The sequence below is a fragment of the Schistocerca cancellata genome, chromosome 8, assembly GCF_023864275.1.
Source record: "Schistocerca cancellata isolate TAMUIC-IGC-003103 chromosome 8, iqSchCanc2.1, whole genome shotgun sequence".
Classification (NCBI taxonomy): Eukaryota; Metazoa; Arthropoda; class Insecta; order Orthoptera; family Acrididae; genus Schistocerca; species Schistocerca cancellata.
In genome coordinates, this window is record NC_064633.1 from 288,717,537 (window position 1) to 288,741,956 (window position 24,420).

A 24,420-nucleotide genomic window follows, 5' to 3' on the forward strand; every position below is an offset into this window, starting at 1 on the left:
TGAAATGGCCTGGGAGTCGGGACAGGTTCCATCAGACTGGACAAAAGCAGTAATCACACCAATCTTTAAACATGGAAACAGAAAAGATTGTAACAACTACAGAGGTATCTCTTTAATCAGTGTTGTGGGTAAAATCTTCTCAGGTATTGTTGAAAGGAAAGTGCGAGTATTAGTTGAGGACCAATTGGATGAAAATCAGTGTGGGTTTAGGTCTCTTAGTGGTTGTCAGGACCAGATCTTTAGCTTACGGCAAATAATGGAGAAGTGTTATGAGTGGAACAGGGAATTGTATCTATGCTTTATAGAGATAGAAAAGGCATATGACCGGGTTCCTAGAAGGAAGTTATTGTCTGTGCTACAAGATTATGGAATAGGAGGCAAAATATTGCAAGCAATTAAAGGTCTTTACATGGATAGTCAGGCAGCAGTTAGAGTTGACGGTAAACTGAGTTCATGGTTCAGAGTAGCTTCAGGGGTAAGTCAAGGCTGCAGCCAGTCTCCACTGTTGTTCATATTATTTATGGATCATATGTTGAAAACAATAGACTGGCTGGGTGAGAGTAAGATATGTGAACACAAAAAAGCAGTCTTGCATATGCGGATGACTTAGTTGTGATGGCAGATTCGATTGAAAGTTTGCAAAGTAATATTTCAGAGCTAGATCAGAAATGTAAGGACTATGGTATGAAGATTAGCATCTCCAAAACGAAAGTAATGTCAGTGGGAAAGAAATATAAACGGATTGAGTGCCAAATAGGAGGAACAAAGTTAGAACAGGTGGACGGTTTCAAGTACTTAGGATGCATATTCTCACAGGATGGCAACATAGTGAAAGAACTGGAAGCGAGGTGTAGGTGTAGCAAAGCTAATGCAGTGAGCGCTCAGCTACGATCTACTCTCTTCTGCAAGAAGGAAGTCAGTACCAAGACTAAGTTATCTGTGCACCGTTCAATCTTTCGACCAACTTTGTTGTATGGGAACGAAAGCTGGGTGGATTCAGGTTACCTTATCAACAAGGTTGAGGTTACGGATATGAAAGTAGCTAGGATGATTGCAGGTACTAGTAGATGGGAACAATGGCAGGAGGGTGTCCACAATGAGGAAATCAAAGAAAAACTGGGAATGAACTCTATAGATGTAGCAGTCAGGGCGAACAGGCTTAGATGGTGGGGTCATGTTACACGCATGGGAGAAGCAATGTTACCCAAGAGACTCATGGATTCAGCAGTAGATGGTAGGAGGAGTCGGGGCAGACCGAGGAGAAGGTACCTGGATTCGGTTACGAATGATTTTGAAGTAATAGGTTTAACATCAGAAGAGGCACCAATGTTAGCACAGATTAGGGGATCATGGAGGAACTGCATAAGGGGGGGCTATGCTCCAGACTGAACGCTGAAAGGCATAATCAGTCTTAAATGATGATGATGATGATGATCTTGCTACATATCACATATCACATGCCATGAATCGGGTAGCGTGAGACAATAAGACTCGAATTACCACACGTACATAAGCGAGTTTCAATCATCAAAAAGGTTCTGATTAAGCATCTACAAGAATCCAGTTATTTCAAGAGGAATTTCCCAACGCTCCATTTCCACCAGAACTGATACTTACTCGCTGGGCAACGTGGGTAGAGGCCGTGAAATATTACAGTGAGCATTTCGAAGACATTATGAACATTGTTCTTCAGCTGCGAGAGGATGCAGTGAGCATTACTTCAGTTAAAGATCTCCCACAGGACCCAACAAATTTCGAACGACGTTGCATATATAAAATGTCATTATGCGTTTTTGGTCCCTATTAATAAAGCTCTAGAGTGTTCATGGAAACCAGTTACACGCAACTACCATTGATAGAAGAGGTGACAGAAAAAGTCAACTTGGTCCCAGGTTCTATTGGTGTGATAGTGAGATACTAAAGACCGTGCTACAAAAAAACCCGGGAATGACCACCATCTGCACAGTGGCTGACATGTCATCAGGATAATTAAAAGAACACGAATGTGCGGTGCCATTGCGTCTAATACATCTGCATCTAAATCCGTGCTCCGCAAACCACCTGACGGTGTGTGGCGGAGGCTACATTGAGTATCTCTATCGGTTCTCCTTTCTATTCCCGTCTCGTCCGTGGATGGAAAGATTGTCTGTATGCCTGTGTGTGGGCTCTAATCTCTCTGATTTTATCCTCATGGTCTCTTCGCGAGATATACGTAGAAGGGATAAATATACTGCTTGACTCCTCGGTGAAGGTATGTTCTCGAAACTTCAACAAAAGGATTACTAAATGATCCTGTAACGAACCGCGCTGCTCTCCGTTGGATATTCTCTATGCCTTCTATCAACCCTATCTGGTACGGATCCCACACCGGTGCGCAGTATTCAAGCAGTGGGCGAACAAGTGTACTGCGACCTACTTCCTTTGTTTTCGGACTGGATTTCCTTAGGATTCTTCCAATGAATCTCAGTCTGGCATCTGCTTTCCAATGATTAATTTTATATGGTAATTCCACTTTAAATCACTCCTAATGTCTACTCCCAGATAATTTTTGGAATTAACTGCTTCCAGTTGCTGACATGCTACATTGTAGCTAAATGATAAAGGATCTTTCTTTCTATATATTCGCAGCACATTACAATTGTCTACACTGAGATTCAATTGCCATTCCCTGCGCCATGCGTCAATTCGTTGCAGATCCTCCTGCATTTCAGTACAATTTTCCACTGTTACAACCTCTCGATATACTACAGAATCATCCGAAAGAAGCCTCAGTGAGCTTCCGATGTCATCTACAAGGTCATTTATGTATATTTTGAATAGCAACTGTCCTACGACACTCCCCTGCAGCACACCTGAAATCACTCTTACTTCGGAAGATTTCTCTCCATTGAGAATGACATGCTGCGTTCCGTTATATAGGAATTCTTCAATCCAATCACACAATTGGTCTGATAGTCAATATGCTCTTACTTTGTTCATTAAACGACTGTGGGGAATTGTACCAAACGCCTTGCGAAAGTCAAGAATCATGGTATCTACCTGGGAACCCGTGTCTATGGCCCTCTGAGTCTCATGGACGAATAGCGCGAGCTGGGTTTCACACGATCGTCGTTTTCGAACAGAGTAGATTTCTAGTCTCCAGAAAAGTCATTATACTCGAACATAATACGTGTTCCAAAATTCTGCAACTGATCGACGCTGGAGATATAGGTCTATAGTTCTGCACATCTGTTGGACGTCCTTTCTTGAAAACGGGGATGACCTGTGCCCTTCTCCAATCTTTTGGAACGCTACGCGCTTCTAGAGACCTTGGTACACCGCTGAAAGAAGGGGGGCTAGTTCCTTCACGTATTCTGTGTAAAATCGAACTGGTATCCCATCAGGTCCAGCGGCCTTTCCTCTTTTGAGCGATTTTAATTGTTTTTATATCCTATTGCCATCTATTTCGATACCTACTGTCATCTGTGCTACAATCTAGAGAAGGAATTGCAGTGCAGTCTTCCCCTGTGAACCAGCTTTGGAAAAAGACATTTAGTATATCGGCTTTTAGTCTGTCATCCTCTGTTTCAGTACCATTTTGGACACAGAGTATCTGGACATTTAGTTTTGATCCACCTACCGCTTTTACATAAGACCAAAGTTTTTAGTATTCTATGCCAAGTCAGTACAGAGAACTTTACTTTCAAATTCATTGAACGCCTATTTCATAGCCCTCCTCACACTACATTTCGCTTCGTGTAATTTTTGTTTGTCTGCAAGGCTTTGGCTATGTTTATGTTTGCTGTGAAGATCCCTTTGCTTCCGAAGCAGATTTCGAGCTCGGTTGTTGTACCACGGTGGCTGTTTTCCGAATGGTTTAATATGTTATCGCCACGAGTCGGTTCTCTGTTTAACTTTTCAATGTAGTTTTCACGTAATGCACTTAAAAAAATTTCACTGGATTCTTTATCACTGCCATCATTTATAAACGTTTGAGTCTCCCAGTCTATATCTGGTAAATTAAAATCTCCACCCAGACCTATAACATGGTCGGGAAATCTACTAGAAATATTTTCGAATTTTCCTTCAGGTGTTCTGCCACAACAGCTGCTGGGCCTATAGAGACATCCAATTACCGTGTTTGAGCCTGCTTTAACTGTGACCTTTACCCAAATTATTTCACATTTCGGATCTCCGTCAATTTCCTTCGATACTATTGCACTTTTTATCGCTATAAATACTCCGGCTCCTTCACTGTCCAGCCTGTCTCTACGGTATACATTCCAATCTGAGTTTAGAATTTCATTACTGTTGACATCTGATTTCAAATGGCTCTGAGCACTATGGGACTTATCGTCTCAGGTCATCAGTTCCCTAGAACTTAGAGCTACTTAAACCTAACTAACCGAAGGACACCACGCACATCTATGCCCGAGGCAGGATTCGAACCTGCGACCGTAATGGTACTATGTGGGCATTGTGACCGTTTATTAATGAGTGCAGTTCTATACACGCTCCTGCATTTTGCTATTACCACATTAATATTGTCATTCGCTGTTGAGTTTTGCCTACTGCTACCTTTTCGCGTCTCATAAGGCGTCTTGCCGGGCCTATGGAGGGAACTCTCTAACCTAAGAAACCCACATGTGCGCCCCACACGTACTTCGCTACCATTGCAGCCGCTTCCTGCGTGTACTGCACGCCTGATCTATTCAGGTGGACCCTACATTTCTCCACCCGATAGCGGAGGTCGAGAAATTAGCACCCCAGATATCCGCAGAATCGTCTGAGCCCCAGGTTTAAGCCTTCCACTCGGCTGTAAACCAGAGGACCGTGATCGGTTCTGGGAACGATACTACAAGTAGTTAGCTCAGATTCTACCCAGCGAGCGAAGCTTTCCGCATTCACCCACTCCGCCAATCGCCTATGTGAACTGAGGATGACCTCTGAACCCAAACGGCAGGAGTCATTGGTGCTGACATGAGCAAGAATTTGCAGTCGGGTGCACCCAGTGCTCTCTATCGCCGCCGGCAGAGCCTCCTCCCACATCGGATGAGACCCCCCAGCAAGCAGACAGAGTGAACACTGGCCTACTTCCCCGACCTTTCCGCTATCTCCATAAGGGGCTCCATCACCCACCTAACGTTGGAGCTTCCAATCACTAATAAACCCCTCCCACCGTGTGCCTGCTCGGATGTTGCTGAAGGAGCGGCCACATGTCCACTCACAGGCAGAGCTGGCGATGCCACACGACCAGCCTCCACATTTACCCTCCGCCTCGTGTGACGCGAACGCCATTGAACCCGCCAGTCCCCTAGGGGAGAGGGTGGCCCAGCCGCGCCCGGTACCTGCGAAGATGTCTCGACAGCAGGGACCGTTGGTGAAGCATGTAACACCTGGGGTGTACCACGTGACGCACCATACTCCCCACGGCCGCTACACGCCGAGGCAGCAGTGTGCAAACGGCTGACCGTGGCCATCAGCACGTTCAGCTGTTCGCGAACAGTGGCCAGCTCCTCCTGCGTCCGTAAACAGCAGTCACACATCCTATCCATCCTAAGAAATCAACAATTTACTGTAGAGAGGTAACTAATCAACTTTTAACTAGACTGCTAATTCACTAAAGGTGGATGATAGCTGACTAAACTGTGATTACTACACACTTCTTGTTGGTAGTAATGAAAATAAACACTGTCTCTGGACTGTATTAAAAACAAACACGAAATCTATGGAACACTATTACTACTACTGGAAAATTAAAGCTTCCTAGAAGCAAAAACACACGGAAAAAAGTGACAAGTAAGAAAAACACATTTAATACTTAAATTTACGCAGCTTGCTGCACATGAGATGTGAAGCTAACTGCTGTTACGATGACACTAGCACTACTGCCACTACAGCTTACTAAAGGGACACTCTCTGACTGTACCGCCATTTAAATATGCTCCGCTGATATCTGTTGACGTGAAACCCTAATTCTCGGCATGTAACTTGATATTGACAGACAAGATATGCAGTTTCTCAATGGAAAACCTGTAGAAAGCATTAGCTATTTACTGTGACTGTAACTGTGACTTGGAAAAATATAATGTGGGTATTTGTCAATCTGTTTATCTTTCTATACAGTAAAGTGTCAGATTTTGGTCACCTATTATATGATTTTATAACCTATTTTTGTAAGAGATAGAACATGTTTTAGGTACCTAATTTAAGATTTTTAGAAACTAAAAGTCCGAGCTCTAGTGATGACATCTGGAGTGGTCTCTCCACCCTTCATCCATTTACTGCGGCGTTCTGTTGAGACTTTTGTGCATGGGATTCGATCCGCTTACTTGTGGCAAGAGTAGGATGGCTGGCGCTAAGTCCCACGTAGGATTCATTGCCGGTGGCGGCACGTGTGGGCGGCAGGTTGGCGGTGCTGTAGCGTTAATTCTCGCGAGGAATCTCGTGTGGGTGGCAACAAGCGCTGCCCGGTCTCAAATTCAAGGCTGTTGTGGACGATTCCTAGTCGTCTCGCTGGCAGGTGTGACTCTGACATTATGGCGGTGCTGCTGGACGCTGGTGAAAGGAAGCCCTGTTGGCTAAAAGTTCGGATATATATAGCTCACATTCCTAGTGACATCGCCAGTAACAAGAGTCTTCCCCAGGTGCGAAGACATGAGCAGTGTGCTACGGTCGTTACCGCTGCACGGTGCAGAGCGTGTAACCTCGTCTCGCAGTCCTCCTACGTATACGTTATTCTGACCAATATGTCGCTACACTGCGGTCACCAGCCTGCAGTTGCAGTACTTCTTTGCTAAGTACTCAACACTTGTTATTACTTTTGCTAAAAGTCTTACTACTTCTAAAAGGAACGGTTAGCGACATTGTAGGATGTACAAACAGTAAATGAATGATGTCTGAGCGAGGGGAAAATATTGTTCATTCAACATTATTACAGCAGTAAGGTGTGAATGAAATTATCATCCGATCTCTTATATCTTTGCTTACTGGCGGAATACGTTTCTCTGTCACCCCACCTGCTGGTGTTTCGGTCTTCTTGTAGCTGTTGGGAGTTGGAGGCAGCAAGTTGGCACACTGTAGTATGAGAGAAAAACGAGAGACGAATGGTGAGCGAGCCATTACGGGACTTGATTATGGTGTCGTCCAAGTGGCCGGCTACTTGTACCGGGGCGTGCTGTTGTGGAGCATTGGACTCTACGATGTTGCGCCCGGTTGACTACCTGGATTTAGCAGTGCTCATGCTGGCGTCGTGATCACTTTGATTTTCACTGGTAGCCACCCACTCTACCTTAATTTGGGTAATTTTGTTTATTGATTTTCGCACATGTGATCCTGTGCTGGACTTGCCACCGTTAGGTACGTTTCCCGCTGTTCTTCATCACACCGTAATCGAGCGACTAAATTCGTCCTCCTCTCTCTATGAACTCCCTTAATGGATGGTTTTCTGAGTCCATTTAAACAGTGTTTTTCCTTTTGTTGCAATCTGGTCTATGTTTCGGCGATCTTTGTCATTATTGCTGTTGTTGTTGTGGTCTTCAGTCCTGAGACTGGTCTGACGCAGCTCTCCATGCTACTCTATCCTGTGCAAGCTTCTTCATCTCCCAGTACCTACTGCAGCCTACATCCTTCTGAATCTGCTTAGTGTATTCATCTCTTGGTCTTCCTCTACGATTTTTACCCTCCACGCTGCCCTCCAAAACTAAATTGGTGATCCCTTGATACCTCAGAACATGTCCTACCAACCGATCCCTTCTTCTGTTCAAGTTGTGCCACATACTCCTCTTCTCACCAATTCTATTCAATACCTCTCCTATAGTTATGTGACCTACCTATCTAAATCCTCAGCATTCTTCTGTAGCACCACATTTAGAAAGCCTCTATTCTCTTCTGGTATAAACTATTTATCGTCCATGTTTCACTTCCATACATGGCTACACTCCATACAAATACTTTCAGAAATGACTTCCTGACATTTAAATCTATACTCGATGTAAACAAATATTTCTTCTATAGAAACGCTTTCCTTGTCATTGCCTGTCTACATTTTATATCCTCTCTACTTCGACCATTATTTTGCTTCCCAAATAGCAAAACTCCTTTATTACATTAAGTGTTTCATTTCCTAATCTAATTCCCTCAGTATCACCCGACTTAATTCGACTACATTCCATTATCCTTGTTTTGATTTTGTTGATGTTCATCTTTCACCCTCCTTTCAAGACACTGTCCATTCCGTTCAACTGCTCTTCCAAGTCCTTTGCTGTCTCTAACAGAATTACATTCTCATCGGCGAACCTGAAAGTTTTTATTTCTTCTCCATGCATTTTAATACCTACTCCGAACTTTTGTTTTGTATTCTTTACTGCTTGCTCAATATAAGTATTGAATAGCATCGGGGAGCGGCTACAACCCTGTGTCACTCCCTTTCCAATCGCTGCTTCCCTATCATGTCCCTCGACTCTTATAACCACCATCTGCTTTCTGTACAAACTGTAAATAGCCTTTCGCTCTCTGTATTTTACCCCTGCCACCTTCTGAATTTGAGAGAGAGTATTTCAGTCAACATCGTCAAAAGCTTTCTCTAAGTCTACAGATGCTATAAACGTAGGTTTGCCTTTCCTTAATCATTCTTCTAAGAAAATTCGTAGGGTCAGTATTGCCTCACGTGTTCCAACATTTCTATGGAAACCAAACTGATCTTCCCCGAGGTCGGCTTCTAACAGTTTTTCCATTCGTCTGTAAAGAATTCGCGTTAGTATTTTGCAGCTGTGACTTATTAAACTGATAGTTCGGTAATTTTCACATCTATCAACACTAGCTTTCTTTGGGTTTGGAATTATTATATTCGTCTTGAAGTCTCAGGGAATTTCGCCTGTCTCATACATCTTGCTCACCTGATGGTAGAGCTTTGTCAGGACTGGCTCTCCCAAGGCTGTCGGTAGTTCTAATGGAATGTTGTCTACTCCCGGCGCCTTGTTTCGACGTATGTCTTTCAGTCCTCTGTCAAACTCTTCACGTAGTATCATATCTCCCATTTAATCTTCATCTACCTCCTCTTCCATTTCCATAACATTGCCCTCAGGAATATTGCCCCTTTGTAGACCCTCTATATACTCATTCCATTTTTCTGCTTTCCCTTGTTTGCTTAGAACTGGGTTTCCATCTGAGCTCTTGATATTCATGCAAGGGGTTCTCTTTTCTCCAAAGGTCTCTTTAATTTTCCTGTAGGCAGTATCTATCTTACCCCTCGTGAGATAAGCCTCTATGTCCTTACACTTGTCCTCTAGCCTTGGTGCCATTTGGCACTTCCTGTCGATCTCATTTTTTAGACGTTTGTATTACTTTTTGCCTGCTTCACTTACTGCATTTTTGTACTTTCTCCTTTCATCAATTAAATTCAGTATCTCTTCAGTTACCCAAGGATTTCTACTAGCCCTCGTCTTTTTACCTACTTGATCCTCTGCTGCCTCCACTACTTCATCCCTCAGAGCCTCCTATTCTTCTTCTACTGTCTTTCCCCCATTCCTTTCAATTTGTTCCCTTATGCTCTCCCTGTTCAATCTCTGGTTCTTTCAGTTTATCTAGGTCTCATCTCCTTAAATTCCCACCTTTCTGCAGTTTCTTCAGTTTTAATCTACATTTCATAACCAATAGATTGTGGTCAGAGTCCACATCTGCCTCTGGAAATGCCTTACAATTTAAAATGTGCTTCCTAAATCTCTGTCTCACCATTATACAATATATCTGAAACCTTCTAGTATCTCCAGGGTTCTTCCATGTATACAACCTTCTTTCATGATTCTTGAACCAAGTGTTAGCTATGATTAAGTTATGCTGTGTGCAAAATTCTACCAGGCGGCTTCCTCTTGCATTTCTTAGCCCCAATCCATATTCAGCTACTACGTTTCCTTTTCTTCCTTTTCCGACTGTCGAATTCCAGTCACCCATGACTATTAAATTTACGTCTACCTTCACTACCTGAATAATTTCTTTTATCTCATCATAAATTTCATTTCATCAATTTCTTCATCATTTGCAGAGCTAGTTGGCATATAAACTTTTACTACTGTAGTAGGCGTGGGCTTCGTGTCTGTCTTGGCCACAATATGCGTTCACTATGCTGCTTTTAGTAGCTTATGTAAGTAGACTGTTTATATTTTCTTATTGGCAACGTTACGTAGCGCTCTGTATGAAAATCACTGGCTGTGCTGTGTGCAGTCTGTGGCTAGTCTGCATTGCTGTCTGACTTTTGAAGCTTTTGCTGTGTTTGTCTCTGATTTTGTTCCATTGTGTCTAACTTTTGAAGCCTTTGTCCCATTTGTCTCTGATTTTGTTCCATTTGTTGCATTAATTGCAATAATAATGTATTAGTGTCTGGAATCTGTTTCTCTATGCTTTTTGGCAGTGCATTTTCACCGGCAACATTCACATTTTGACAAGCAGAAAATGTGTCTTGACTCATTTGAGAAAACGGTGAGGACCCAAAACCTGAATCTACAGTAATTGCAATATTGTGTTCTGTCATTTCGGATTCCTGAGGCGAGATGTTGCCGACCGATCTATCGATAATGCTTCCCTGTTCACTAATTGTTTCACTGCCTACGCCACTGTTTGCCGCCCGCTCCATTTCCCTATGCACAATTACCAAATTACTACTTCGAATGTCTGTTAATTCACTACACAGTGGTGCTGATAAGCTACGCTCGTCGTCACTATTATTTCACAGTTTACTTTGAAGCCTAGTGTTACGTTTTTCACACGCCATTATTGTCACAATATTTCACACGATAACACAGAGAAGCACAATTTGAAGAGCAAAAATAAGAGAACACATTAACATAGCACTGAAAATAATATGTAGTTAATTGCAAGCGCAGCTGCGAAATACTTGGTGCAAATCTACATGCATGCCACAACTGTTTTACTGTACAACAATGAAAGACAGCAACTAAAAAGGAGATTCTCCCTACAATTACGCACTAGCAATAAACAATAGCTACATTAATTACACAAACTACAAGAAAAAATCAGAAGATTCCAGTGAGGTATCCTCTGCTAAGGGTCGACATATGAAACGTCCCGTTAGAACAATTTATACAAGACTCTGCTTAAACTGACACACAATATTTTTTAGCGCAACGCAATCTGACTTTCTGAAATACCTACAAAGGAATGGCCCTGACTAACATTAACCTGTACCTTTCACAAATCACTTACCTCACAAAAATCTTCGTTACTCAAGCTACTGCAATACAGCGAGCGCCACTACTGCCAACTAAATAAATGATTCAAACTACAGAAGGCACTAACTACTGATAGGCATAGTTAGCAATTGAAAGATGTTAATAGAGAACAAACAATGTATTTACCATAACAGTCATAATATATATAGTAGTTCATGACATCCAGTGTTACAAATTTCAAAACTCCGCCATCTCTCTCCCCACATCCACCACTGCTGGCGGCTCACCTCCAGCTGCGCAACGCTACGCGCTGTTCACATCCAGCTGCCGCTGCCCAACACTACAATGGCAGACAACAATGCAAACTAGCCACAGACTGCACACAGCGCAGCCAGTGATTTTCATACAGAGCGCTACGTAACGTTGCCAATAAGAAAATATAAACAGCCTACTTACACTTATCTGTACTTCTGTTTTTGTATTCATTATTAAACCTACTCCTGCATTACCGCTATTTGATTTTGTATTTATAACCCTGTATTCATCTGACCAAAAGTCTTGTTCCTCCTGCCACCGATCTTTACTAATTCCCACTATATCTAACTTTAATTTACCCATTTCCCTTTTTAAATTTTCTAACCTACCTGCACGATTACGGGATCTGACATTCCACGCTCCGATCCGTAGAACGCCAGTTTTCTTTCTCCTGATAACGACGTCCTCTTGAGTGATCCCCGCCCGGAGATCCGAATGAGGGACTATTTTACCTCCGGAATATTTTATCCAAGAGGACGCCATCATCATATAATCATACAGTAAAGCTGAATGCCCTCTGGAAAAATTAAGTCTGTAGTTTCCCCTTGCTTTCAGCCGTTCGCAGTACCAGCACAGCAAGGCCGTTTTGGTTAGTGTTACAAGGCCAGGTCAGTCAATCATCCAGACTGTTGCCCCCGAAACTACTGAAAAGGCTGCTGCCCCTCTACAGGAACCACACGTTTGTCTGGCGTCTCAAAAAGTACCCCTCCGTTGTGGTTGCACCTACGGTACGGCTATCTGTATCATTGAGGCACGCAAGCCTCCCCACCAACATGGTACATGGGGGGACTTACTGCTATAGTGTGAAATTAATTTGGTTGTAATACGTTCTAGGGTATCACATACATTTGTGACCACTGAAGTCGGATACCGAGCCTCACCTTTAATGTTGCAAGTTTTCGCTTGCCCGGATTGTGCATGATTGTAAAATCAGCCACGGTCGTGATAAGCAAACGCCAGCGGTCCGATGAATGTTGGCCCGTTTTCTTTACTCACGTTTGGAGGTCATGGTGAGATCAAACACTTCTCTTATAAGAAGGAATTTATTCCATGCTGTTGTATTTTTCTCTTGGGTGCTAATAACTGCTTCAGCTGTATTTTGGTCCTACATTACTGTATCACTTCCTGTGGCGTTAAAACGACATCTTCGGGTGACATACGATTAAAACATTAGAGCGGAAAAGCTCGGAATCCTTTTTCTCGCTCTAATGTTTTAATTGTATGTCACCTCATGATATGGTTTTAAAGGCCACGAAACCGGTAGTGATTCAGTAACGAAGGACGAAAATACAGCTGAAGCGGTTGTTAATACCGTAGATGAATACTCACAGCTGTGGTTTTGGCACCTACAGGGTTGTCTGCGTGTTGTATATTTTATTATTTCTTTGATCTCGTGCTTGGATATTAGCGCTCAGACATTTCTTGCTACTTCTTAAATTTTTCTATTTTTTTTGGGGGGGGGGAGTCTTGTTAAAAGTTGCCTGCTTAATCAAATTAGTTGTTATGTTTTGTCATTTCTGTTAAACGATTAACTGGTTAATAACCTTTGTTTAAATTATGCTGTCATCGTAATCCTTAGATTTTGCTCGGTGTCTGGGGTAGGTTTTGCATTTTGTTGTCTTGTGTCGGGCCTTCGAAATTCACTTATTTTTGACGCTCATTCTTGCATGAATTATGCATTTGTTTGTTTGCCCTCGGTTACTCGAGTTGTTCGTAGAGTCGGAGCCATTGGTCCCGGCGAGTTATCCACTACCCGCCTATTCATCGAGCTTGGCTTGTCCAAGTCGGTTGTGCCCATTTGTGCAGTGATGTTTTTCTTCTTTGCTTGGCGATAACCACTGAGGCGGCATGACCTCCTCGCTTGCTATGGCACCTCTTTATAAGTTAAGTTCTGTATCGTTATGGCATTCGGACTTAAGTGTAAATCAGAATGTACGCTCGTCTAAGCCACCCGAGACGAGCATTGAATCCACCATTGTCCAGTTATCGCTGCCTTAAAATTTTCTTCGATTTGAACTCATTCAGTTCTTTAATTATGGATTGGTGTACATGTAAATTTTAGAATCTATGTTAACTTTGTTTTCTCAAATTGCTAGTGCCCAAAGGCCGCTACAAAACTTTTGTCGTAGTCCGGGACCTGTAAATTTTAATATGTTGTTGCGTATCATGTTTGAAAAGCTGCCTGCAGCAAACAGACACTCCAGACTGGTGAAATATTGAAAATGTACATCTCAAAAATTTTGTTACTGTTCCTGTTTGAAAAGTTGCTAATGATTAAGGGGCTCAGACTGTCAATTGTTGATCTTGTAAAATTTTTAATATTGTCACCTTCCTGTTTGAAGAGTGTCAAATGGGTAGCTGCTCCAGTTTTGTGACCCCTAAATTTTGATAAAAGAAGGGATTATCCTTCGGTTTCTAAATTGCTAGTGCCAAAAACGCCCTCAAGTTATTTTAATCGTAATGCTGAGCTTATAAAATTATATAAGGGCCACCTTCCTTGATTGAAGTTAAATCTCCTCAAATTTTTATGACAATGCTCTGTCTGAAATTGTAGAGAAGTCACATTTGCCTGGTTGAAATCCTACGCTTGGCTAAAGTGCTCTGACGTTGTGTTTTTACGAATGTTGAATTTTTTTATTTTCATGAGGCATTACTTCTACATCTACATCTACATGGATACTCTGCAAATCACATTTAAGTGCCTGGCAGAAGGTTCATCGAACCACCTCCACAATTCTCTATTATTCCAATCTCGTATAATACAAAGAAAGAATGAACACCTATATATATTTCCGTACGAGCTCTGATTTCCCCTACTTTTTTGTGGTGATCGTTCCTCCCTATGTAGGTCGGTGTCAACAAAATATTTTCGCATTCGGAGGAGAAAGTTGGTAATTGGAATTTAGTGACTAGATTCCGTATCAACGAGAAACGCCTTCCTTTTAATGATTTCCATCCCAAATTCTGTATCATTTCTTTGAAACCCTCCCCCATATTTCGCGATAATACAAAACATGCTGCCTTTCTTTGAACTTTGTTGATGTATTCCGTCAGTAATATCTGGTAAGGATCCCACACCGCGCAGCATTATTCTTAGAGGACGGGCAAGCGTAGTCTAGGCAGTCTCCTTAGTAGATCTTTTACATTTTCTAAGTGCCCTGCCAACAAAACGCAGCCTTTGGTTAGCCTTTCCCACAACATTTTCTAACTGTTCTTCCCAATTTAAGTTGTTCGTAATTGTAATACCTAGGTATTTAGTTGAATTTACGGCTTTTGGATTAGACTGATTTATCGTGTAAGTTTAACGACTTCCTTTTAGCACTCGTGTGGATGACCTCACACTTTTCGTTATTTAGGGTCAACTGCCAATTTTCGCACCATTCTGGTATATTTTCAAAATCGTTTTGCAGTTTGTTTTTATCTTCTGATGACTTAACTACTCAATAAACGACAGCGTCATCTGCAAACAACCGAAGACGGCTGCTCAGATTATCTCCCAAATCGTTTATATAGATAAGGAACAGCAAATGGCCTATAACAGTACCTTGGGGAACGCGTGAAATCACTTACGTTTTACTCGATGACTTTCCGTCAGTTACTACGAACAGTGTCCTCTCTCACAGGACATCGCAAATCCAGTCACATAACTCACACGATATTCCATAAGCACGCAATTTCACTACGAGTCGCTTGTGATGATGATGATGATGTTTGGTTTGTGGGGCGCTCAACTGCGTGGTTATCAGCGCCCGTACAATTGCCCAATCTTTGCTCAGTCCAATTTCGCCACTTTCCTGGATGATGATGAAATGAGGAGGACAACACAAACACCCAGTCGTCTCGAGGCAGGTGAAAATCCCTGACCCCGCCGGGAATCGAACCCGGGACCCCGTGCTCGGGAAGCGAGAACGCGACCGCGAGACCACGAGCGGCGGACTACGAGTCGCTTGTGTGGTACAGTGTCAAAAGCCTTCCGGTATTCCAGGTATACGGAATCTATCTGAAATCCCTTATCAATAGCACTCAACAGTTAATGTGAATAAAGAGCTAGTTGTGCTACACAGGAACGATGTTTTCTAAACCATTGTTGACTGGGTGTCAATGGGCCGTTTCCTTCGAGGTAATTCATAATGTTCGAACACAATGTATGTTCTAAAATCCTCCTGCAAATCGACGTTAACGATATCGGCTTGTAATTTAGTGGATAACTCTTACTAACTTTCTTCAATATTGTTATGACCTGTGCAACTTTCCAGTCTTTGGGTACGGATGTTTCATCGAGCGAACGGTTGTATATGATTGAACTAATGCATCAGCATACTCCGAAAGGAACCTAATGGATATACAGTCTGGACCAGGAGACTTGCTTTTATTAAGTGATCTGAGTTGCTTCACTACTCCGACGATATTTACTTGTACGTTACTGATATTGGCAGCTGTTCTCGATTCGAATTCTGGAACGTTTACTCCGTCTTTTTTTTGTGAAGGCATTTCGGAAGGCTGTGTTTAGTAACTCTGCTTTGGCAGCACTGTCTTCGATAGTATCTACATTGCTATCGCACGGAGAAGGCATTGATTGTTTCTTGCCTCTAACATACTTCACATACGACCAGAATCTCTTTGGAATTTCTGCCAGGTTTCGAGACAAAGTTTCGTTGTGGAAACTGTTATAGGCGTCTCGCATTGAACTCCGCCCTAAATTTCGAGCTTCTGTAAAGGATCGCCAATCTTGGGGGTTTCGCATCTGTTTAAATTTAGCATGTTTGTTTCATTGTTTCTGCAACAGTGTTCTAACCCGTTTTGTGTACCAAGGAGGACCAACTCCGTCGTTTGTTAATTTATTTGGTATAAATCTCTCAATTGCTCCCGATACTATTTCTTTGACTCTAAGCCACATCTGGTCTACACATATTAATTTGGAATGAGGCGTCAAGTGAATTTTTATCTGCTTTTTTGTATAGGTCTATCTTTCGTTTATCTTTCGAGATTTGGGGATTACAATATTCAATCTTGCTATGACAGCCCTGTGTTCACTAATCCCTGAATCAGTTTTGTTGCTCGTTATTAACTCAGGATTATTTGTTGCTAGGAGGCCAAGTGTGTTTTCACAATCGTTTACTATTAGCGTGGGCTCATGGACTAATTACTCGAGATAATTTTCAGACAATCAGTTTAGCACAATTTCGGATGATATTTAATGCGTACCCCCGGAATTAAACATGTATTTTCGCCAACATATCGAGGGTAAATTAAAGTCACCACCAACTATTATCGTATGAGTCGGGTATGTGTTTCAAATCAAACTCACGTTTTCTTTGAACCTTTCAGCAACTGTATCATCTGAATTGGGAGGTCGGTAAAAGGATCCAATTATTATTTTATTCCGGTTGCCAAGTTCTCCTGAAAAAAAAATATTGCAGCTGCTAAAAGGGGTATTTCAACCGCCTTCTGTAACTTGCTTTGACTTGCCTTAAACTTCCTGTTTTTCAGAACTGCTGATTTGTAAGATTGGTCTTCCTGGTTTGTCGTCCTGAAATCTGTCTTAAACAGCTACTATTGATTTGTATGTTAATGATGTTGTAAGTATATCTTATTAAATAAAGGATTACCAACTACTGTCAAGCAGCAAATGCCTTTCCGTAAACTCGTCTTTCACCTCCCACCCGCCCGTATCCTCTGGGGTCTACAGCCACATTTCCTTTGGCCATCGCCTGTTGTCCATCCTCTCTACACGTTCATGTCATTTTAGACGATTCATCAATGTGGTGTCTGTAATTGATTTATAGACACCCGTAAGCTCTCTTATGTTGATATTTGGTACGGTATACGAGTCAGTTTGGAGCTACCACTACTTAGTCCCCAGAACTCCATCTCTAGTGAAAGCAACTTGTTTCTCTAACGCTTGCTTATTACCTACGTTGCTGCTACATATGAACCGATGTCTTCAACAGCTGAACGATATATTACCTGCTTGGTACATTTTGTTATTTTGCTATTCAGAAGGACTGCATTACTTCATTATTATTTATGTCATCTTCAATTTTTACGTTTGATGACTTCGCAGTCCCCATATACTTATGACTTACATTCCCTGATCTAACTGTGTTCAACCTTCCAATCTTCTAGGGTATCGGTCAGTCTTCCGATATTCGTTTTTTGTTATACTTATTGTGAGCTCCATTGTTCATATTCCTCTTTTAACTTCCGAAGCATATACGCAGCCTCATCCTCGTCTTCATCATTGAAGATGGACGTGTGCAAGATTTCATCCCCTGTGGGGTCTCCCATGCCTCCACGCCTGGTCCTCCAGGCTCCACATAGATTTTAAATCGCGCCGCTGCTGTAACATTCCCTTGGCGTAGCCTTTTGTAACGAGAAATTCTGGCGAAAGTGAATTTGTTACTTTGAAAGCAGTCACACAGTCCGTAAAAGCGGTTCAATTGCTTATACGTAAAATAGTTGACACGCCACTGACCTTCATACGTGTCTACAGGCAATTTTGTGGTAGCACATCATTGGCCTTCTGCACATCCAAGAAGACTAAATGGATCTCTTCCTCCTGGCAATTTTCTTCTCCCTCAGATTCCGTAATTTGAATATTCCATCAATACATGAGCATCATGCTATAAAATTCTTCTCTTCTTCCATCTCATTTATGTCTCTCAGGATTTTCCCGTATAATCGTGCTATTTATAGGATTATACTTATGCCCCCGTAAATTCTACACCCCTGCCTTCTTCTTCTCACTGACTGAAGTACTTTTTCCATTAATTAGGTACCAGGTAGCCTTCCAAACACTTATAGACAACCATAGCCCTTTATAAATTCTTTATTCCCTCAGACACGTTGATTTCATGTCTTTCATATGCTTCATGACCGTCATATGTTTCTTGAGATATTATCTGGATGTTTCTCTTCGTCTGTCAAAAATAATATCCCTGGTAGAAATTCTTTTGGCCCTCCTCGAGCATTGTTTGGTAATACTTCATCAAGTCCTCCAAGCTTATTAGAGTAATCCCAGTGTGGTGTCACCGCCAGACACCACACTTGCTAGGTGGTAGCTTTAAATCGGCCGCGGTCCATTAGTACATGTCGGACCCGCGTGTCGCCACTGTCAGTAATTGTAGACCGAGCGCCACCACACGGCAGGTCTAGAGAGACGTACTAGCACTCGCCCCAGTTGTACGACGACTTCGCTAGCGACTACACTGACGAAGCCTTTCTCTCATTTGCCGAGAGACAGTTAGAATAGCCTTCAGCTAAGTCCATGGTACGACCTAGCAAGGCGCCATTAACCATTTCTAGAGAGAGTCTCACTTGTATCATCAAGAATGCTGTATACAAATGATGGATTAAAGTTAAGTATTCCAGCAGCTACGTACTTTTCTTTATAGCATTTATTACGTATCCTGTTTCAGACCTAGCGCCACCTGCGTGACTTGACGCGTGCATTTCGGCCTCCTCTTGCCACACAGTGTTGGCTCTTCTGCCAACGCTACACCCAGCACTATATTTGTTTTTCTCACTTATCGTCTTCAGTCTCTTTCGTTCCCTGCTTACTCTAGAGCTACCAGAGTTTTCACTTATTTATTGACCTGTCATTTTATAGATAGGTCGTGTTTATTCTCCCGGATCGTGTTTATACTCCCGGGTAAATCGTATGACGTTGTAGGCTGAGAATTTGGAGTACTCCCTTTGTGTATTATGTATTTGTACCGAGGACCTAGAAACGACGGAAACGCTTCGTCCCGCCGTAGCCCTCAGGGGTTTACAACCCCACAACAGGACATAGCAGTCCAGCCACACCACCGCCGCCCACACCGGACCTAGGGTTATTGTACGGTTCGGCTCCCAGTCGACCTCCTCCCCTCCCCCCCCCCCCCGGGAATGTCTCTTACCAAATGTTTTCGTGAGGAGTAATTATCGTGCACGCTTGCGCCGGCCAGTGTGACCGAGACGTTCTAGGCTCTTCAGTCTGGAACCACTCGACCGCTACGGTCGCAGGTTCGAATCCTGCCTCGGGCATGGATACGTGTGATGTTCTTATGTTAGTTAGGTTTAAGTAGTTCTATGTGCTAATGGACAGATGACCTCAGATGTTAAGTTCCATAGTGGTCAGAGCCATATGAGCTTTTCTTTTCTTTCTTTTCCTTTTAAACGTGCGTGGGGACAGTGTTTGAGCAGCAATCGCCGATGTAGTGTAACTGAGGTGGAGAAAGGGGAACCAGCCCGCATTCGCCGAGGCAGATGGAAAACCGCCTAAAAACCGTCCACAGACTGGCCAGCACACCGGACCTCGACACTAATCCGCCTGGCGGATTCGTGCCGGGGACGGTACGCCTTCCGCTCGGGAAGCAGCACGTTAGACCGCGCGGCTGGCCGGGCGGGCTATAGTCTCCTTAGTTTAGCTGGACTTGAGATCCTCGTTTCCTGCACTATGATGACGCCCGCCTGTTAAGTGATATAAAGGACACCAAGTAATATATTTTTGCTTCGATTTTGTATATAATCTGTACTCGAAAGGTATTTGTGAGCAACTTTCGCGTGCTCTTTGCAGTCCATTTTTCTTTTAATATGTTGTCCGCCGATTTTTTTTGTGTCAAGTTGCATTTTTGACGCTGTGACTAATAATTATATCACCAGTTGTGATGGCAATTAGATACACACAGCTTTAGTAATAGCCCTTTGTGCCTCTATCGATTTAGCTACATATGTTTCGCGTCCTTCAAGAAGCCGAGTGGTCACTCATTTAATGTAGGGTACCATTTCCATCATCACCCATTACTCTCCTTCCTCATTCCAACATGGATCCCTACATACTTTTCTCGGTTTTGTTTTCTCCACTATAGCTTCAAACACCGCCCCATTTATCGTTGCTGAAACAGACTGATACATATTCTCTTCAGTATCGTACTTCATTTCTGATGGCTTGTCTGCCAGTCAGAGTTGTGTGAGGAAGAATGTTGATTCCTTCTGAAAACTTAACAAAAATCTTTTCTGAAGTCATTTATCTGAGGTATAGGCTTGTGCAGAAGTGTTACGTGGACTATGAACAATGAAGACCAGAAGAGAACAGAATGTTTTTGAATTGTGTTGCTGCTGAAGAAGTTGGAAATTGGATGGGAAGATCGAGTAACTAATAGAAGGTACTGGATCGAACTGGGAAAATCGAAATTTATAGAATAAATTGACTAGAAGAAGAGATCTTTTGATAGGACGCATCCTGAATTATCAATGAGTTGCTAGTGTGGAAATGAAGGAGTGGAGAGGGAAATATTCTAGAGGAAGACCATAGGAGGAATCCAGCAAGCAGGTTGAAATGGTTATAGGCTGCAATAGTTATTCAGAGATGAAGAAGAAGGAGAAGCAGCTTCCAGAACGTATATTGCGTATAGCTACATCAAACTATAATCCAGTACTGAAGATCATAATAATAATAGTGCCTATCTCACCAACCACAATAATGTCTCTCATAAAATGTTTATCTTTCGCGACAAAGTGTAGGCGCTGTAAGGAATGTCATTTAGAAAAAAATGTTTATCATTTTACAGAATCACCCCGACGGAAAGACGTGCGTCATTTGGAGGGATTTGCGCCGCTCCAAGAGGGGCTTTGTGGACTGCGTAGTTCTGCGTCCTGCAGGACTCTCGACGGAGTGGCAGGTGGAGCGAGGCGGAGCTGCGGCGGTTTCCAGTCAGGGCGCGGCGCGGCTTTTGTCGCGAGCGACAAATGAGGGCAGCGCCGCCACCTGCTCTCTGAGCGCACGCACGTCTCGCCGTTCATTGTCGGCGCTAACGAAATTTCCGCCAACGTCTGAGTCAGAACAGACCCGCAACCTTGTCTGACACGTCCACGTAGCTGTAAATACCACAGTGAGGACTTCTATCACCAAGTTAAATGCTGCTGCTCCTCCTAGTATCTCGTTTTGTGTTTCCTTTTCCAGCTGTAAAGAGAACATTTACGCACAGCTTATGTTACAAGTAAGTCACACGAAAAGAATCACATTTCGAACGCCTTTAACCGAACAAAATGTCCGCTCCCGGTAGCTGCGTGGTCAGCACAACAGAATGTCAATCCTAAGGGCCTGGGTTCGATTCCCGGTGGTGCCGGAGATTTTCTAAACTCAGGGACTGGGTGTTGTGTTCTCATAATCATCATCATTTTATCCCCATCGGAAGAACTCCCAATCTGTTTCCTTGGATCTTTCAATGTTCGTCTACAGTTCTTCGTTTATTTTTGCCATCACTTGCTTTTGATAGAGATATACTAGATATAACGCTCTGATACAAATGAATAATCGACAGACTTGCACACGGCCCTAGTCATTTGACATTTACATTTTATTCACCGAACAAAATTAATTTGAAAGCACGGAGATGTGTGTGTACTTCCACCAATGAAGACCTTTTGTCAGTAAAATCTTTTTATTGTAGTAGGACTGAGGTTTGAATGATACTGAATTTATGGATCGTATATGCACAGCTTACTCATGAAACGCAGTAAAAGCTGTTGAGATTACCACTTTCACAAGACGCATTAACATGTTTTCAGTTGACTGAGTGCTAAACATTTTCTTGAGACAATATACACCGATGAACTGGAACATCATAGCCATATACTTAATAGAATATCGGGCCTCCATAGCAACGCAATTCAGCAGCCCTTAATTCGGCGTCGGCTCGAAAAGTTGTTGATAGTTTTCCGTAGCAAGTGGCACCAGTTGGTTTCGCACAGGTCATGCAGTTCCCGTAAAATTCGGGCCGGTGATGCAACGTCGCCCTAAACAGCAGGCGCCAGCGGCAACCCGCACCACATAATAGCAGTTTGGATTCCTGCGAGTTTCGCTTCTATGGAACAACGGTAGCCGTGGAAAAACGGAATTTCCTAACTCTGCTGCCAGACCAACGGATTATGACAACAGCACTCCGGTGAGGCCACCAGGCAGTCGGCACGGCGATGGTTGACGTCATTTACACTATGTTCAGCGGATGTTCTAGTGTTTTCAATTCGGAGAGTAGAGATTGACGGGCGACTCTTTCTTAAAGGCACAGGTGCCCATACACTCTTTCACTAACTCTTGACTTATCTTATCAGTAGGTCTAGGTTTATGGAATCGGCGACCAAATATCGTCCGAATTTCACCACACGATAACTTCTGCAACTCCTACGTTACAATGTTTATACTCTCCTGCACAGTTAACATAACGCTTGTTCAGGTACCTTTAACAGCAGAACATATATTTAGAGGTATCATAAGGGAACAATAAGAAATATGACTTCTGAAATATACGTGCAATGTACTAGCAAATGCGAGTACATCTTATACCTTCACCACTATTTTCTACAACATCGATAATTAATTTCTGGGCTCCCAGTGTAAACGGCCCAATTAGGCTTGTCATTGCGTAAGACCAGCACTGTCGCAGATTTCAACGCCGTCCATTTCCATTGCTATTGTGGAAGACGGTGCTACCCCGTATCTCATGGACGTTGATATTCTCTGAAGGCCGGTGAGTGAGTGGAGAACTGTGTCGAAAACGAGGGCGAGGCTGGTATGTCGAAATGCTGCTTCGGCTAAGCATAGCTGACGCCATGGATAAAGTGCTGGGCCCTGACCTTTGCGTGTGTCGTTACAATGGAAACTGGTTGTAATCATTCCTCAAAAATATTGAAATCCGTGCAACAGGTACGAAAACACGTTACCCACTGAGGTACACCTTTAACTCCCGCACTCTCATCGCAGAGAATTGAAAAGGCTTCGTAATAAGATGATTTTATTTTTATTGAATGGTTAAATCGGTGGCCAAGCCAGTAACTGTTTCCACAACTACATTTCAAAAGCTTTAACATTTCCTGGACAAACAATATCTGCAATGTTTACTAAACATTCTTTTATGAAATCACCTTACGTAAAACGTTTAGGTATCAACTCCTGTAAAAGGTAACTTGTATTTCATGTTTAGACATTAACTGTTGTTTCTTCAATTGCAGCTTGCACTATTTCAATTTTTCTTGTGTTAGTAGTAATCCGTAACTGTTAAATATTGACGTACGTTCTTCATAATGAAGAATAATGTTTCATAATTTTGGTACACTAAAAGTACGATTGCAAACTAATCACCTTTTATTTATTTATTTATTTTTGCATTTCACAGCGGTAGAGCTCCCGCCCTGTTTTCTTGGAAATTTCAATGTTCGTCTGCAATTCTCCGTTTAATTTAGCCATCACTTGCTTTGGATAGAGACATAATAGATATAGTGCGCAATATAAATGAATAATCGTTAAAATTATTAAAACAACAGGCCTTGAAACTTTCTGGAAGATTAAAATTACGTACCAGACCAAGACTCGAGGACGAGACCTTTGCTTTCGCGGGAAAATACTCTGCCGACGTTTTTCTTTATAGACTGAGCTACACAAGCACGATTCAGGACCCGTCCTAGCAGCTTTACTTCCGACAATGCCTCGTCTCCTATATTCCAGATTTGACCGAGAAAGGCAAGATCGTAGATTTAATCTGCCAGGAGGTTTCATAACAGCGCACACATCGCTCCAGAGTGAGTAGTGCAGCCTGGAACAATAGACTGTTCTGAATAAAAATTAAAATCATTTCATTCATCTGGAGTTCCGCAGCCGAATATCTGCTAAAATAAATTTTAAAGCCTTCCAATTCAGATATTGTTAGCCAGTATTCGCTTTATTAAAGCTCGAACGATTGATCATTTTCAAGGGCAGTAGGTGCCAGTGTATTGCATATTATCCGATTATAAAATGAATTTAGGATCAGCTATAACTGTAGTTTAATAATCAGATGATATTGCAATACACTGGTACCTGCGCCCGTTGAAAATGACCTATGAGCAGAATTTGGTCAATCGTACGAGCTTGATAACAATAGCCGAGCAGGAAACCTTAAAATATCTTTTGAAGAACTGATAT